Source organism: Leptodactylus fuscus, chromosome 1 (assembly GCF_031893055.1).
Source record: "Leptodactylus fuscus isolate aLepFus1 chromosome 1, aLepFus1.hap2, whole genome shotgun sequence".
In the NCBI taxonomy this organism is placed as follows: Eukaryota; Metazoa; Chordata; class Amphibia; order Anura; family Leptodactylidae; genus Leptodactylus; species Leptodactylus fuscus.
In genome coordinates this window covers 239,743,215-239,760,245 of record NC_134265.1, presented here as the reverse complement: position 1 = coordinate 239,760,245, position 17,031 = coordinate 239,743,215, and the positions used below count along the sequence as shown (strand labels likewise).

The window sequence follows — 17,031 nt, the reverse complement described above, 5'->3', positions numbered from 1 at the left end:
GGGTTCAAGTCCCTGTTCAGGCGGAGAGTTGCTTTGAAAAGTATGCATCATTCACATACGTATGATGTTGATCAAAAGAGTTTGAAACTTTTGTTTGGATTTTCTAGATTTTTGCTTAATGCCAAAACTGCAAATGTACAATCGAATTTTACCATTATTCTGTAACTTTTAGCACCCTAGATGATCTATGCTGGAAATAGGATTAGACACTTTGCATATTCTAGAATCACCCATAAAACCATAATTGAACACTCTCGCTTAAAGCAGATCTATTCACATGTACATTAATTCCGATTTGAGGTACAGTATTATATTTTATAGATCTTGGATAGCTCAGTCGGTAAAGCATCGAACTTTTAATCTGAGGGTCCAGGGTTCAAGTCCCTGTTCAGGCGGAGAGTTGCTTTGAAAAGTATGCATCATTCACATACGTATGATGTTGATCAAAAGAGTTTGAAACTTTTGTTTGGATTTTCTAGATTTTTGCTTAATGCCAAAACTGCAAATGTACAATCGAATTTTACCATTATTCTGTAACTTTTAGCACCCTAGATGATCTATGCTGGAAATAGGATTAGACACTTTGCATATTCTAGAATCACCCATAAAACCATAATTGAACACTCTCTCTTAAAGCAGATCTATTCACATGTACATTAATTTCGATTTGAGGTACAGTATTTTTATTTTTTAGAGCCTGGATAGCTCAGTCGGTAGAGCATCAGACTTTTAATCTGAGGGTCCAGGATTCAAGTCCCTGTTCAGGCGGAGAATTTTTTTGAAAAGTATGTATCATTCACATACGTATCATGTTGATCTTAAGAGTTTGACTCTTTTGTTTGCATTTTCTAGACTTTTGCTTAATGCCAAAACTGCAAATGTACAATCGACTTTTACCATTATTCTGTAAATATTATCACCCCAGATGATCTATGCTGGAAATAGGATAGACACTTTCATATTCTAGAATCACCCATAAATCCCTAATTGAACACTCTCACTTAAAGGAGATCTATTCTTATATACATTAATTCCAATTTGGGGTACAGCATTATGTTTCAGAGAGCCTGGATAGCTCAGTCGGTAGAGCATCAGACTTTTAATCTGAGGGTCCAGGGTTCAAGTCCCTGTTCAGGCGAAGAATTTCTTGGAAAAGTATGCATCATTCACATACGTATCATCATGATCGTAAGAGTTTGACACTTTTGTTTGGATTTTCTAGATTTTTGCTTAATGCCAAAACTGCAAATGTACAATCGACTTTTACCATTATTCTGTAACTATTAGCACCCTAGATGATCTATGCTGGAAATAGGATTAGACACTTTGCATATTCTAGAATCACCCATGAATCCCTAATTGACCACTCTCTCTTAAAGGAGATGTATTCTTATGTTCATTAATTCCGATTTGGGGTACAGCATTATGTTTTGGAGAGCCTGGATAGCTCAGTCGGTAGAGCATCAGACTTTTAATCTGAGGGTCCAGGGTTCAAGTTCCTGTTCAGGCGGAGAAGTTGCTTTGAAAAGTATGCATCATTCATATACGTATGATGTTGATCATAAAAGTTTGAAACTTTTGTATGGATTTTCTAGATTTTTGCTTAATGCCAAAACTGCAAATGTACAATCGAATTTTACCATTATTCTGTAACTATTAGCACCCTAGATGATCTATGCTGGAAATAGGATTAGACACTTTGCATATTCTAGAATCACCCATAAAACCATAATTGAAAACTCTCTCTTAAAGCAGATCTATTCACATGTACATTAATTCCGATTTGAGGTACAGTATTTTATTTCGTAGAGCCTGGATAGCTCAGTCGGTATGACATCAGACTTTTAATCTGAGGGTCCAGGGTTCAAGTCCCTGTTCAGGCGGAGAATTTTTTTGAAAAGTATGTATCATTCACATACGTATCATGTTGATCTTAAGAGTTTGACTCTTTTGTTTGCATTTTCTAGATTTTTGCTTAATGCCAAAACTGCAAATGTACAATCGACTTTTACCATTATTCTGTAAATATTATCACCCCAGATGATCTATGCTGGAAATAGGATAGACACTTTCATATTCTAGAATCACCCATAAATCCCTAATTGAACACTCTCACGTAAAGGAGATCTATTCTTATATACATTAATTTCAATTTGGAGTACAGCAGTATGTTTTAGAGAAACTGGATAGCTCAGTTGGTAGAGCATCAGACTTTTAATCTGAGGGTCCAGGGTTTAAGTCCCTGTTCAGGCGAAGAATTTCTTTGGAAAAGTATGCATCATTCACATACGTATCATCATGATCGTAAGAGTTTGACTCTTTTGTTTGCATTTTCTAGATTTTTGCTTAATGCCAAAACTGCAAATGTACAATCGACTTTTACCATTATTCTGTAACTATTAGCACCCTAGATGATCTATGCTGGAAATAGGATTAGACACTTTGCATATTCTAGAATCACCCATGAATCCCTAATTGACCACTCTCACTTAAAGGAGATGTATTCTTATGTACATTAATTCCGATTTGGGGTACAGCATTATGTTTTGGAGAGCCTGGATAGCTCAGTCGGTAGAGCATCAGACTTTTAATCTGAGGGTCCAGGGTTCAAGTCCCTGTTTAGGCGGAGAAGTTGCTTTGAAAAGTATGCATCATTCATATACGTATGATGTTCATCATAAAAGTTTGAAACTTTTGTTTGGATTTTCTAGATTTTTGCTTAATGCCAAAACTGCAAATGTACAATCGAATTTTACCATTATTCTGTAACTATTAGCACCCTAGATGATCTATGCTGGAAATAGGATTAGACACTTTGCATATTCTAGAATCACCCATAAAACCATAATTGAACACTCTCTCGTAAAGCAGATCTATTCACATGTACATTAATTCCGATTTGAGGTACAGTATTATATTTTTTAGAGCCTGGATAGCTCAGTCGGTAGAGCATCAGACTTTTAATCTGAGGGTCCAGGGTTCAAGTCCCTGTTCAGGCAAAGAATGTTTTTGAAAAGTATGTATCATTCACATACGTATCATGTTGATCGTAAGAGTTTGACACTTTTGTTTGGATTTTTTAGATTTTTGCTTAATGCCAAAACTGCAAATGTACAATCGAATTTTAACATTATTCTGCAACTATTAGCACCCTAGATGATCTGTGCTGGAAATAGGATTAAACACTTTGCATATTCTAGAATCACCCATGAAACCATAATTGAACACTCTCTCTTAAAGCAGATCTATTCACATGTACATTAATTCCGATTTGAGGTACAATATTATATTTTGTAGAGCCTGGATAGCTCAGTCGGTAGAGCATCGCACTTTTAATCTGAGGGTCCAGGGTTCAAGTCCCTGTTCAGGCGGAGAGTTGCTTTGAAAAGTATGTATCATTCACATACGTATCATGTTGATATTAAGAGATTGACACTTTTGTTTGGATTTTCTAGATTTTTGCTTAATGCCAAAACTGCAAATGTACAATCGACTTTTACCATTATTCTGTAAATATTAGCATCCCAGATGATCTATGCTGGAAATAGGATAGACACTTTGCATATTCTAGAATAACCCATAAATCCCTAATTGAACACTCTCACTTAAAGGAGATGTATTCTTATGTACATTAATTCCAATTTGGGGTACAGCATTATATATCGGAGGGCCTGGATAGCTCAGTCGGTAGAGCATCAGACTTTTAATCTGAGGGTCCAGGGTTCAAGTCCCTGTTCAGGCAGAGAATTGCTTTGAAAAGTATGCATAATTCACATTCGTATCATCTTGATCGTAAGAGTTTGACACTTTTGTTTGGATTTTCTAGATTTTTGCTTAATGCCAAAACTGCAAATGTACAATCGACTTTTACCATTATTCTGTAACTATTAGCACCCTAGATGATCTATGCTGGAAATAGGATTAGACACTTTGCATATTCTAGAATCACCCATGAAACCATAATTGAACACACTCTCTTAAAGCAGATCTATTCACATGCACATTAATTCCGATTTGAGGTACAGTATTATATTCTGTAGAGCCTGGATAGCTCAGTCGGTAGAGCATCAGACTTTTAATCTGAGGGTCCAGGGTTCAAGTCCCTGTTCAGGCGGAGAATTTTTTTGAAAAGTATGTATCATTCACATACGTATCATGTTGATCTTAAGAGTTTGAGACTTTTGTTTGCATTTTTTAGATTTTTGCTTAATGCCAAAACTGCAAATGTACAATCGACTTTTACCATTATTCTGTAAATATTATCACCCCAGATGATCTATGCTGGAAATAGGGTAGACACTTTCATATTCTAGAATAACCCATAAATCCCTAATTGAACACTCTCACTTAAAGGAGATCTATTCTTATATACATTAATTCCAATTTGAGGTACAGCATTATGTTTCAGAGACCCTGGATAGCTCAGTCGGTAGAGCATCAGACTTTTAGTCTGAGGGTCCAGGTTTCAAGTCCCTGTTCAGGCGAAGAATTTCTTGGAAAAGTATGCATCATTCACATACGTATCATCATGATCGTAAGAGTTTGACACTTTTGTTTGGATTTTTTAGATTTTTGCTTAATGCCAAAACTGCAAATGTACAATCGAATTTTAACATTATTCTGTAACTATTAGCACCCTAGATGATCTGTGCTGGAAATAGGATTAAACACTTTGCATATTCTAGAATCACCCATGAAACCATAATTGAACACTCTCTCTTAAAGCAGATCTATTCACATGTACATTAATTCCGATTTGAGGTACAGTATTATATTTTGTAGATCCTGGATAGCTCAGTCGGTAGAGCATCAATCTTTTAATCTGAGGGTCCAGGGTTCAAGTCCCTGTTCAGGCGGAGAGTTGCTTTGAAAAGTATGCATCATTCACATAGGTATGATGTTGATCAAAAGAGTTTGAAACTTTTGTTTGGATTTTCTAGATTTTTGCTTAATGCCAAAACTGCAAATGTACAATCGAATTTTACCATTATTCTGTAACTTTTAGCACCCTAGATGGTCTATGCTGGAAATAGGATTAGACACTTTGCATATTCTAGAATCACCCATAAAACCATAATTGAACACTCTCGCTTAAAGCAGATCTATTCACATGTACATTAATTCCGATTTGAGGTACAGTATTATATTTTGTAGACCCTGGATAGCTCAGTCGGTAAAGCATCAAACTTTTAATCTGAGTGTCCAGGGTTCAAGTCCCTGTTCAGGCGGAGAGTTGCTTTGAAAAGTATGCATCATTCACATACGTATGATGTTGATCAAAAGAGTTTGAAACTTTTGTTTGGATTTTCTAGATTTTTGCTTAATGCCAAAACTGCAAATGTACAATCGAATTTTACCATTATTCTGTAACTTTTAGCACCCTAGATGATCTATGCTGGAAATAGGATTAGACACTTTGCATATTCTAGAATCACCCATAAAACCATAATTGAACACTCTCGCTTAAAGCAGATCTATTCACATGTACATTAATTCCGATTTGAGGTACAGTATTTTTATTTTTTAGAGCCTGGATAGCTCAGTCGGTAGAACATCAGACTTTTAATCTGAGGGTCCAGGCTTCAAGTCCCTGTTCAGGCGGAGAATTTTTTTGAAAATTATGTATCATTCACATACGTATCATGTTGATATTAAGAGATTGACACTTTTGTTTGGATTTTCTAGATTTTTGCTTAATGCCAAAACTGCAAATGTACAATCGACTTTTACCATTATTCTGTAAATATTATCACCCCAGATGATCTATGCTGGAAATAGGATAGACACTTTCATATTCTAGAATCACCCATAAATCCCTAATTGAACACTCTCACTTAAAGGAGATCTATTCTTATATACATTAATTCCAATTTGGGGTACAGCATTATGTTTCAGAGAGCCTGGATAGCTCAGTCGGTAGAGCATCAGACTTTTAATCTGAGGGTCCAGGGTTCAAGTCCCTGTTCAGGCGAAGAATTTCTTGGAAAAGTATGCATCATTCACATACGTATCATCATGATCGTAAGAGTTTGACACTTTTGTTTGGATTTTCTAGATTTTTGCTTAATGCCAAAACTGCGAATGTACAATCAACTTTTACCATTATTCTGTAACTATTAGCACCCTAGATGATCTGTGCTGGAAATAGGATTAGACACTTTGCATATTCTAGAATCACCCATGAATCCCTAATTGAACACTCTCACTTAAAGGAGATGTATTCTTATGTACATTAATTCCAATTTGGGGTACAGCATTATGTTTTGGAGAGCCTGGATAGCTCAGTCGGTAGAGCATCAGACTTTTAATCTGAGGGTCCAGGGTTCAAGTCCCTGTTCAGGCGTAGAAGTTGCTTTGAAAAGTATGCATCATTCATATTCGTATGATGTTCATCATTAAAAGTTTGGAACTTTTGTTTGGATTTTCTAGATTTTTGCTTAATGCCAAAACTGCAAATGTACAATCGAATTTTACCATTATTCTGTAACTATTAGCACTCTAGATGATCTATGCTGGAAATAGGATTAGACACTTTGCATATTCTAGAATCACCCATAAAACCATAATTGAACACTCTCTCGTAAAGCAGATCTATTCACATGTACATTAATTCCGATTTGAGGTACAGTATTACATTTTTTAGAGCCTGGATAGCTCAGTCGGTAGAGCATCAGACTTTTAATCTGAGGGTCCAGCGTTCAAGTCTCTGTTCAGGCGGAGAATTTTTTTGAAAAGTATGTATCATTCACATACGTATCATGTTAATCGTAAGAGTTTGACACTTTTGTTTGGATTTTTTAGATTTTTGCTTAATGCCAAAACTGCAAATGTACAATCGAATTTTAACATTATTCTGTAACTATTAGCACCCTAGATGATCTGTGCTGGAAATAGGATTAAACACTTTGCATATTCTAGAATCACCCATGAAACCATAATTGAACACTCTCTCTTAAAGCAGATCTATTCACATGTACATTAATTCCGATTTGAGGTACAGTATTATATTTTTTAGAGCCTGGGTAGCTCAGTCGGTAGCGCATCAGACTTTTAATCAGAGGGTCCAGGGTTCAAGTCCCTGTTCAGGCGGAGAATTTTTTTGAAAAGTATGTATCATTCACATACGTATCATGTTGATATTAAGAGATTGACACTTTTGTTTGGATTTTCTAGAATTTTGCTTAAAGCCAAAACTGCAAATGTACAATCGACTTTTACCATTATTCTGTAAATATTAGCATCCCAGATGATCTATGCTGGAAATAGGATAGACACTTTGCATATTCTAGAATAACCCATAAATCCCTAATTGAACACTCTCACTTAAAGGAGATGTATTCTTATGTACATTAATTCCGATTTGGGGTACAGCATTATATTTCGGAGGGCCTGAATAGCTCAGTCGGTAGAGCATCAGACTTTTAATCTGAGGGTCCAGGGTTCAAGTCCCTGTTTAGGCGGAGAATTGCTTTGCAAAGTATGCATAATTCACATTCGTATCATCTTGATCGTAAGAGTTTGACACTTTTGTTTGGATTTTCTAGATTTTTGCTTAATACCAAAACTGCAAATGTACAATCGACTTTTACCATTATTCTGTAACTATTAGCACCCTAGATGATCTATGCTGGAAATAGGATTAGACACTTTGCATATTCTATAATCACCCATAAAACCATAATTGAAAACTCTCTCTTAAAGCAGATCTATTCACATGTACATTAATTCCGATTTGAGGTACAGTACTTTATTTTGTAGAGCCTGGATAGCTCAGTCGGTAGAGCATCAGACTTTTAATCTGAGGGTCCAGGGTTCAAGTACCTGTTCAGGCAGAATTTTTTTTTGAAAAGTATGTATCATTCACATACGTATCATGTTGATCTTAAGAGTTTGACTCTTTTGTTTGCATTTTCTAGATTTTTGCTTAATGCCAAAACTGCAAATGTACAATCGACTTTTACCATTATTCTGTAACTATTAGCACCCTAGATGATCTATGCTGGAAATAGGATTAGACACTTTGCATATTCTAGAATCACCCATGAATCCCTAATTGAACACTCTCACTTAAAGGAGATGTATTCATATGTACATTAATTCTGATTTGGGGTACAGTATTATATTCTGTAGAGCCTGGATAGCTCAGTCGGTAGAGCATCAGACTTTTAATCTGAGGGTCCAGGGTTCAAGTCCCTGTTCAGGCGGAGAAGTTGCTTTGAAAAGTATGCATCATTCATATACGTATGATGTTGATCATAAAACTTTGAAACTTTTGTTTGGATTTTCTAGATTTTTGCTTAATGCCAAAACTGCAAATGTACAATCGACTTTTACCATTATTCTGTAAATATTATCACCCCAGATGATCTATGCTGGAAATAGGATAGACACTTTCATATTCTAGAATCACCCATAAATCCCTAATTGAACACTCTCACTTAAAGGAGATCTATTCTTATATACATTAATTCCAATTTGGGGTACAGCATTATGTTTCAGAGAGCCTGGATAGCTCAGTCGGTAGAGCATCAGACTTTTAATCTGAGGGTCCAGGGTTCAAGTCCCTGTTCAGGCGACGACTTTCTTGGAAAAGTATGCATCATTCACATACGTATCATCATGATCGTGAGAGTTTGACACTTTTGTTTGGATTTTCTAGATTTTTGCATAATGCCAAAACTGCAAATGTACAATCGAATTTTACCATTATTCTGTAACTATTAGCACCCTAGATGATCTATGCTGGAAATAGGATTAGACACTTTGCATATTCTAGAATCACCCATAAAACCATAATTGAACACTCTCTCGTAAAGCAGATCTATTCACATGTACATTAATTCCGATTTGAGGTACAGTATGATATTTTTTAGAGCCTGGATAGCTCAGTCGGTAGAGCATCAGACTTTTAATCTGAGGGTCCAGGGTTCAAGTCCCTGTTAAGGCAGAGAATTTTTTTGAAAAGTATGTATCATTCACATACGTATCATGTTGATCGTAAGAGTTTGACACTTTTGTTTGGATTTTTTAGACTTTTGCTTAATGCCAAAACTGCAAATGTACAATCGAATTTTAACATTATTCTGTAACTATTAGCACCCTAGATGATCTATGCTGGAAATAGGATTAGACACTTTGCATATTCTAGAATCACCCATAAAACCATAATTGAACACTCTCTCTTAAAGCAGATCTATTCACATGTACATTAATTCCGATTTGAGGTACAGTATTAAATTTTGTAGAGCCTGGATAGCTCAGTCGGTAGAGCATCAGACTTTTAATCTGAGGGTCTAGGGTTCAGGTTCCTGTTCAGGCAGAAAGTTGCTTTGAAACGTTTGCATCATTCTCATACGTATCATGTTGATCGTAAGAGTTTGACACTTTTGTTTGGATTTTCTAGATTTTTGCTTAATGCCAAAACTGCAAATGTACAATCGAATTTTACCATTAGTCTGTAACTTTTAGCACCCTAGATGATCTATGCTGGAAATAGGATTAGACACTTTGCATATTCTAGAATCACCCATAAAACCATAATTGAACACTCTCTCTTAAAGCAGATCTATTCACATGTTCATTAATTCCGATTTGAGGTACAGTATTATATTCTGTAGAGCCTGGATAGCTCAGTTGGTAGAGCATCAGACTTTTAATCTGAGGGTCCAGGGATCAAGTCCCTGTTCAGGCGGAGAATTTTTTTGAAAAGTATGTATCATTCACATACGTATCATGTTGATATTAAGAGATTGACACTTTTGTTTGGATTTTCTAGATTTTTGCTTAATGCCAAAACTGCAAATGTACAATCGACTTTTACCATTATTCTGTAAATATTAGCATCCCAGATGATCTATGCTGGAAATAGGATATACACTTTGCATATTCTAGAATAACCCATAAATCCCTAATTGAACACTCTCACTTAAAGGAGATGTATTCTTATGTACATTAATTCCAATTTGGGGTACAGCATTATATATCTGAGGGCTTGGATAGCTCAGTCGGTAGAGCATCAGACTTTTAATCTGAGGGTCCAGGGTTCAAGTCCCTGTTCAGGCAGAGAATTGCTTTGAAAAGTATGCATAATTCACATTCGTATCATCTTGATCGTAAGAGTTTGACACTTTTGTTTGGATTTTCTAGATTTTTGCTTAATGCCAAAACTGCAAATGTACAATCGACTTTTACCATTATTCTGTAACTATTAGCACCCTAGATGATCTATGCTGGAAATAGGATTAGACACTTTGCATATTCTAGAATCACCCATAAAACCATAATTGAACACTCTCTTGTAAAGCAGATCTATTCACATGTACATTAATTCCGAGTTGAGGAACAGTATTATTATTTTTGTAGCCTGGATAGCTCAGTCGGTAGAGCATCAGACTTTTAATCTGAGGGTCCAGGGTTCAAGTCCCTGTTCAGGCCGAGAATTTTTTTGAAAAGTATGTATCATTCACATACGTATCATGTTGATCGTAAGAGTTTGACACTTTTGTTTGGATTTTTTAGATTTTTGCTTAATGCCAAAACTGCAAATGTACAATCGAATTTTAACATTATTCTGTAACTATTAGCACCCTAGATGATCTGTGCTGGAAATAGGATTAAACACTTTGCATATTCTAGAATCACCCATGAAACCATAATTGAACACTCTCTCTTAAAGCAGATCTATTCACATGTACATTAATTCAGATTTGAGGTACAGTATTAAATTTTGTAGAGCCTGAATGGCTCAGTCGGTAGAGCATCGAACTTTTAATCTGAGGGTCCAGGGTTCAAGTCCCTGTTCAGGCGGAGAGTTGCTTTGAAAAGTATGCATCATTCACATACGTATGATGTTGATCAAAAGAGTTTGAAACTTTTGTTTGGATTTTCTAGATTTTTGCTTAATGCCAAAACTGCAAATGTACAATCGAATTTTACCATTATTCTGTAACTTTTAGCACCCTAGATGATCTATGCTGGAAATAGGATTAGACACTTTGCATATTCTAGAATCACCCATAAAACCATAATTGAACACTCTCGCTTAAAGCAGAGCTATTCACATGCACATTAATTCCGATTTGAGGTACAGTGTTATATTCTGTAGAGCCTGGATATCTCAGTCGGTAGAGCATCAGACTTTTAATCTTAGGGTCCATGGTTCAAGTCCCTGTTCAGGCAGAGAATTTTTTTGAAAAGTATGTATCATTCACATACGTATCATGTTGATCTTAAGAGTTTGAGACTTTTGTTTGCATTTTTTAGATTTTTGCTTAATGCCAAAACTGCAAATGTACAATCGACTTTTACCATTATTCTGTAAATATTATCACCCCAGATGATCTATGCTGGAAATAGTATAGACACTTTCATATTCTAGAATCACCCATAAATCCCTAATTGAACACTCTCACTTAAAGGAGATCTATTCTTATATACATTAATTCCAATTTGGGGTACAGCATTATGTTTCAGAGAGCCTGGATAGCTCAGTCGGTAGAGCATCAGACTTTTAAACTGAGGGTCCAGGGTTCAAGTCCCTGTTCAGGCGAAGAATTTCTTGGAAAAGTATGCATCATTCACATACGTATCATCATGATCATAAGAGTTTGACACTTTTGTTTGGATTTTCTAGATTTTTGCTTAATGCCAAAACTGCAAATGTACAATCGACTTTTACCATTATTCTGTAACTATTAGCACCCTAGATGATCTATGCTGGAAATAGGATTAGACACTTTGCATATTCTAGAATCACCCATGAATCCCTAATTGAACACTCTCACTTAAAGGAGATGTATTCTTATGTACATTAATTCCAATTTGGGGTACAGCATTATGTTTTGGAGAGCCTGGATAGCTCAGTCGGTAAAGCATCAGACTTTTAATCTGAGGGTCCAGGGTTCAAGTCCCTGTTCAGGCGGAGAAGTTGCTTTGAAAAGTGTGCATCATTCATATACGTATGATGTTCATCATAAAAGTTTGAAACTTTTGTTTGGATTTTCTAGATTTTTGCTTAATGCCAAAACTGCAAATGTCCAATCGAATTTTACCATTATTCTGTAACTATTAGCACCCTAGATGATCTATGCTGGAAATAAGATTAGACACTTTGCATATTCTAGAATCACCCATAAAACCATAATTGAACACTCTCTCGTAAAGCAGATCTATTCACATGTACATTAATTCCGATTTGAGGTACAGTATTATATTTTTTAGAGCCTGGATAGCTCAGTCGGTAGAGCATCAGACTTTTAATCTGAGGGTCCAGGGTTCAAGTCCCTGTTCAGGCAGAGATTTTTTTTTTGAAAAGTATGTATCATTCACATACGTATCATCATGATCATAAGAGTTTGACACTTTTGTTTGGATTTTCTAGATTTTTGCTTAATGCCAAAACTGCAAATGTACAATCGAATTTTAACATTATTCTGTAACTATTAGCACCCTAGATGATCTGTGCTGGAAATAGGATTAAACACTTTGCATATTCTAGAATCACCCATGAAACCATAATTGAACACTCTCTCTTAAAGCAGATCTATTCACATGCACATTAATTCCAATTTGAGGTACAGTATTATATTTTGTAGAGCCTGGATAGCTCAGTCGGTAGAGCATCGATCTTTTAATCTGAGGGTCCAGGGTTCAAGTCCCTGTTCAGGCGGAGAGTTGCTTTGAAGAGTATGCATCATTCACATAGGTATGATGTTGATCAAAAGAGTTTGAAACTTTTGTTTGGATTTTCTAGATTTTTGCTTAATGCCAAAACTGCAAATGTACAATCGAATTTTACCATTATTCTGTAACTTTTAGCACCCTAGATGATCTATGATGGAAATAGGATTAGACACTTTGCATATTCTAGAATCACCCATAAAACCATAATTGAACACTCTCGCTTAAAGCAGATCTATTCACATGTACATTAATTCCGAGTTGAGGAACAGTATTATTATTTTTGTAGCCTGGATAGCTCAGTCGGTAGAGCATCAGACTTTTAATCTGAGGGTCCAGGGTTCAAGTCCCTGTTCAGGCGGAGAATTTTTTTGAAAAGTATGTATCATTCACATACGTATCATGTTGATCGTAAGAGTTTGACTCTTTTGTTTGCATTTTCTAGACTTTTGCTTAATGCCAAAACTGCAAATGTACAATCGACTTTTACCATTATTCTGTAAATATTATCACCCCAGATGATCTATGCTGGAAATAGGATAGACACTTTCATATTCTAGAATCACCCATAAATCCCTAATTGAACACTCTCACTTAAAGGAGATCTATTCTTATATACATTAATTCCAATTTGGGGTACAGCATTATGTTTCAGAGAGCCTGGATAGCTCAGTCGGTAGAGCATCAGACTTTTAATCTGAGGGTCCAGGGTTCAAGTCCCTGTTCAGGCGAAGAATTTCTTGGAAAAGTATGCATCATTCACATACGTATCATCATGATCGTAAGAGTTTGACACTTTTGTTTGGATTTTCTAGATTTTTGCTTAATGCCAAAACTGCAAATGTACAATCAACTTTTACCATTATTCTGTAACTGTTAGCACCCTAGATGATCTGTGCTGGAAATAGGATTAGACACTTTGCATATTCTAGAATCACCCATGAATCTCTAATTGAACACTCTCACTTAAAGGAGATGTATTCTTATGTACATTAATTCCAATTTGGGGTACAGCATTATGTTTTGGAGAGCCTGGATAGCTCATTCGGTAGAGCATCAGACTTTTAATCTGAGGGTCCAGGGTTCAAGTCCCTGTTCAGGCGGAGAAGTTGCTTTGAAAAGTATGCATCATTCACATACGTATGATGTTGATCAAAAGAGTTTGAAACTTTTGTTTGGATTTTCTAGATTTTTGCTTAATGCCAAAACTGCAAATGTACAATCGAATTTTACCATTATTCTGTAACTTTTAGCACCCTAGATGATCTATGCTGGAAATAGGATTAGACACTTTGCATATTCTAGAATCACCCATAAAACCATAATTGAACACTCTCGCTTAAAGCAGAGCTATTCACATGCACATTAATTCCGATTTGAGGTACAGTGTTATATTCTGTAGAGCCTGGATATCTCAGTCGGTAGAGCATCAGACTTTTAATCTTAGGGTCCATGGTTCAAGTCCCTGTTCAGGCAGAGAATTTTTTTGAAAAGTATGTATCATTCACATACGTATCATGTTGATCTTAAGAGTTTGAGACTTTTGTTTGCATTTTTTAGATTTTTGCTTAATGCCAAAACTGCAAATGTACAATCGACTTTTACCATTATTCTGTAAATATTATCACCCCAGATGATCTATGCTGTAAATAGTATAGACACTTTCATATTCTAGAATCACCCATAAATCCCTAATTGAACACTCTCACTTAAAGGAGATCTATTCTTATATACATTAATTCCAATTTGGGGTACAGCATTATGTTTCAGAGAGCCTGGATAGCTCAGTCGGTAGAGCATCAGACTTTTAATCTGAGGGTCCAGGGTTCAAGTCCCTGTTCAGGCGAAGAATTTCTTGGAAAAGTATGCATCATTCACATACGTATCATCATGATCATAAGAGTTTGACACTTTTGTTTGGATTTTCTAGATTTTTGCTTAATGCCAAAACTGCAAATGTACAATCGACTTTTACCATTATTCTGTAACTATTAGCACCCTAGATGATCTATGCTGGAAATAGGATTAGACACTTTGCATATTCTAGAATCACCCATGAATCCCTAATTGAACACTCTCACTTAAAGGAGATGTATTCTTATGTACATTAATTCCAATTTGGGATACAGCATTATGTTTTGGAGAGCCTGGATAGCTCAGTCGGTAGAGCATCAGACTTTTAATCTGAGGGTCCAGGGTTCAAGTCCCTGTTCAGGCGGAGAAGTTGCTTTGAAAAGTGTGCATCATTCATATACGTATGATGTTGATCGTAAAAGTTTGAAACTTTTGTTTGGATTTTCTAGATTTTTGCTTAATGCCAAAACTGCAAATGTACAATCGAATTTTACCATTATTCTGTAACTATTAGCACTCTAGATGATCTATGCTGGAAATAGGATTAGACACTTTGCATATTCTAGAATCACCCATAAAACCATAATTGAACACTCTCTCGTAAAGCAGATCTATTCACATGTACATTAATTCCGATTTGAGGTACAGTATTCTATTTTTTAGAGCCTGGATAGCTCAGTCGGTAGAGCATCAGACTTTTAATCTGAGGGTCCAGGGTTCAAGTCCCTGTTCAGGCAGAGAATTTTTTTTTGAAAAGTATGTATCATTCACATACGTATCATCATGATCATAAGAGTTTGACACTTTTGTTTGGATTTTTTAGATTTTTGCTTAATGCCAAAACTGCAAATGTACAATCGAATTTTAACATTATTCTGTAACTATTAGCACCCTAGATGATCTGTGCTGGAAATAGGATTAAACACTTTGCATATTCTAGAATCACCCATGAAACCATAATTGAACACTCTCTCTTAAAGCAGATCTATTCACATGTACATTAATTCCGATTTGAGGTACAGTATTATATTTTGTAGATCCTGGATAGCTCAGTCGGTAGAGCATCAATCTTTTAATCTGAGGGTCCAGGGTTCAAGTCCCTGTTCAGGCGGAGAGTTGCTTTGAAAAGTATGCATCATTCACATACGTATGATGTTGATCAAAAGAGTTTGAAACTTTTGTTTGGATTTTCTAGATTTTTGCTTAATGCCAAAACTGCAAATGTACAATCGAATTTTACCATTATTCTGTAACTTTTAGCACCCTAGATGATCTATGCTGGAAATAGGATTAGACACTTTGCATATTCTAGAATCACCCATAAAACCATAATTGAACACTCTCGCTTAAAGCAGATCTATTCACATGTACATTAATTCCGATTTGAGGTACAGTATTATATTTTATAGATCCTGGATAGCTCAGTCGGTAAAGCATCGAACTTTTAATCTGAGGGTCCAGGGTTCAAGTCCCTGTTCAGGCGGAGAGTTGCTTTGAAAAGTATGCATCATTCACATACGTATGATGTTGATCAAAAGAGTTTGAAACTTTTGTTTGGATTTTCTAGATTTTTGCTTAATGCCAAAACTGCAAATGTACAATCGAATTTTACCATTATTCTGTAACTTTTAGCACCCTAGATGATCTATGCTGGAAATAGGATTAGACACTTTGCATATTCTAGAATCACCCATAAAACCATAATTGAACACTCTCTCTTAAAGCAGATCTATTCACATGTACATTAATTCCGATTTGAGGTACAGTATTTTTATTTTTTAGAGCCTGGATAGCTCAGTCGGTAGAACATCAGACTTTTAATCTGAGGGTCCAGGCTTCAAGTCCCTGTTCAGGCGGAGAATTTTTTTGAAAATTATGTATCATTCACATACGTATCATGTTGATATTAAGAGATTGACACTTTTGTTTGGATTTTCTAGATTTTTGCTTAATGCCAAAACTGCATATGTACAATCGACTTTTACCATTATTCTGTAAATATTATCACCCCAGATGATCTATGCTGGAAATAGGATAGACACTTTCATATTCTAGAATCACCCATAAATCCCTAATTGAACACTCTCACTTAAAGGAGATCTATTCTTATATACATTAATTCCAATTTGGGGTACAGCATTATGTTTCAGAGAGCCTGGATAGCTCAGTCGGTAGAGCATCAGACTTTTAATTTGAGGGTCCAGGTTTAAAGTCCCTGTTCAGGCGAAGAATTTCTTGGAAAAGTATGCATCATTCACATACGTATCATCATGATCGTAAGAGTTTGACACTTTTGTTTGGATTTTCTAGATTTTTGCTTAATGCCAAAACTGCAAATGTACAATCGACTTTTACCATTATTCTGTAACTATTAGCACCCTAGATGATCTATGCTGGAAATAGGATTAGACACTTTGCATATTCTAGAATCACCCATGAATCCCTGATTGAACACTCTCACTTAAAGGAGATGTATTCTTATGTACATTAATTCCGATT

At 35.7% G+C, this 17,031-nt stretch overlaps 14 non-coding genes across 14 annotated transcripts; all 14 read left to right on the top strand.

Moving 5' to 3' along the window:
- The first annotated feature begins 1,065 nt into the window (after positions 1-1,065).
- On the top strand, positions 1,066-1,138 carry TRNAK-UUU (transfer RNA lysine (anticodon UUU)). The gene has a single exon. It is a non-coding gene; the product is annotated as a tRNA-Lys (tRNA).
- Positions 1,139-2,926: 1,788 nt separating this feature from the next.
- Positions 2,927-2,999, top strand: TRNAK-UUU (transfer RNA lysine (anticodon UUU)). Its single transcript has one exon. It is a non-coding gene; the product is annotated as a tRNA-Lys (tRNA).
- A 670-nt stretch (positions 3,000-3,669) lies between these two features.
- Positions 3,670-3,742, top strand: TRNAK-UUU (transfer RNA lysine (anticodon UUU)). Its single transcript has one exon. It is a non-coding gene; the product is annotated as a tRNA-Lys (tRNA).
- Positions 3,743-4,041: 299 nt separating this feature from the next.
- On the top strand, positions 4,042-4,114 carry TRNAK-UUU (transfer RNA lysine (anticodon UUU)). The gene has a single exon. It is a non-coding gene; the product is annotated as a tRNA-Lys (tRNA).
- A 1,784-nt stretch (positions 4,115-5,898) lies between these two features.
- Positions 5,899-5,971, top strand: TRNAK-UUU (transfer RNA lysine (anticodon UUU)). The gene has a single exon. It is a non-coding gene; the product is annotated as a tRNA-Lys (tRNA).
- Positions 5,972-6,270: 299 nt separating this feature from the next.
- TRNAK-UUU (transfer RNA lysine (anticodon UUU)) lies at positions 6,271-6,343 on the top strand. Its single transcript has one exon. It is a non-coding gene; the product is annotated as a tRNA-Lys (tRNA).
- Positions 6,344-8,131: 1,788 nt separating this feature from the next.
- On the top strand, positions 8,132-8,204 carry TRNAK-UUU (transfer RNA lysine (anticodon UUU)). The gene has a single exon. It is a non-coding gene; the product is annotated as a tRNA-Lys (tRNA).
- Positions 8,205-8,502: 298 nt separating this feature from the next.
- Positions 8,503-8,575, top strand: TRNAK-UUU (transfer RNA lysine (anticodon UUU)). The gene has a single exon. It is a non-coding gene; the product is annotated as a tRNA-Lys (tRNA).
- A 3,645-nt stretch (positions 8,576-12,220) lies between these two features.
- Positions 12,221-12,293, top strand: TRNAK-UUU (transfer RNA lysine (anticodon UUU)). The gene has a single exon. It is a non-coding gene; the product is annotated as a tRNA-Lys (tRNA).
- Positions 12,294-12,966: 673 nt separating this feature from the next.
- Positions 12,967-13,039, top strand: TRNAK-UUU (transfer RNA lysine (anticodon UUU)). The gene has a single exon. It is a non-coding gene; the product is annotated as a tRNA-Lys (tRNA).
- A 297-nt stretch (positions 13,040-13,336) lies between these two features.
- TRNAK-UUU (transfer RNA lysine (anticodon UUU)) lies at positions 13,337-13,409 on the top strand. The gene has a single exon. It is a non-coding gene; the product is annotated as a tRNA-Lys (tRNA).
- Positions 13,410-14,451: 1,042 nt separating this feature from the next.
- TRNAK-UUU (transfer RNA lysine (anticodon UUU)) lies at positions 14,452-14,524 on the top strand. Its single transcript has one exon. It is a non-coding gene; the product is annotated as a tRNA-Lys (tRNA).
- Positions 14,525-14,823: 299 nt separating this feature from the next.
- Positions 14,824-14,896, top strand: TRNAK-UUU (transfer RNA lysine (anticodon UUU)). The gene has a single exon. It is a non-coding gene; the product is annotated as a tRNA-Lys (tRNA).
- A 300-nt stretch (positions 14,897-15,196) lies between these two features.
- On the top strand, positions 15,197-15,269 carry TRNAK-UUU (transfer RNA lysine (anticodon UUU)). The gene has a single exon. It is a non-coding gene; the product is annotated as a tRNA-Lys (tRNA).
- Positions 15,270-17,031: the final 1,762 nt, after the last annotated feature.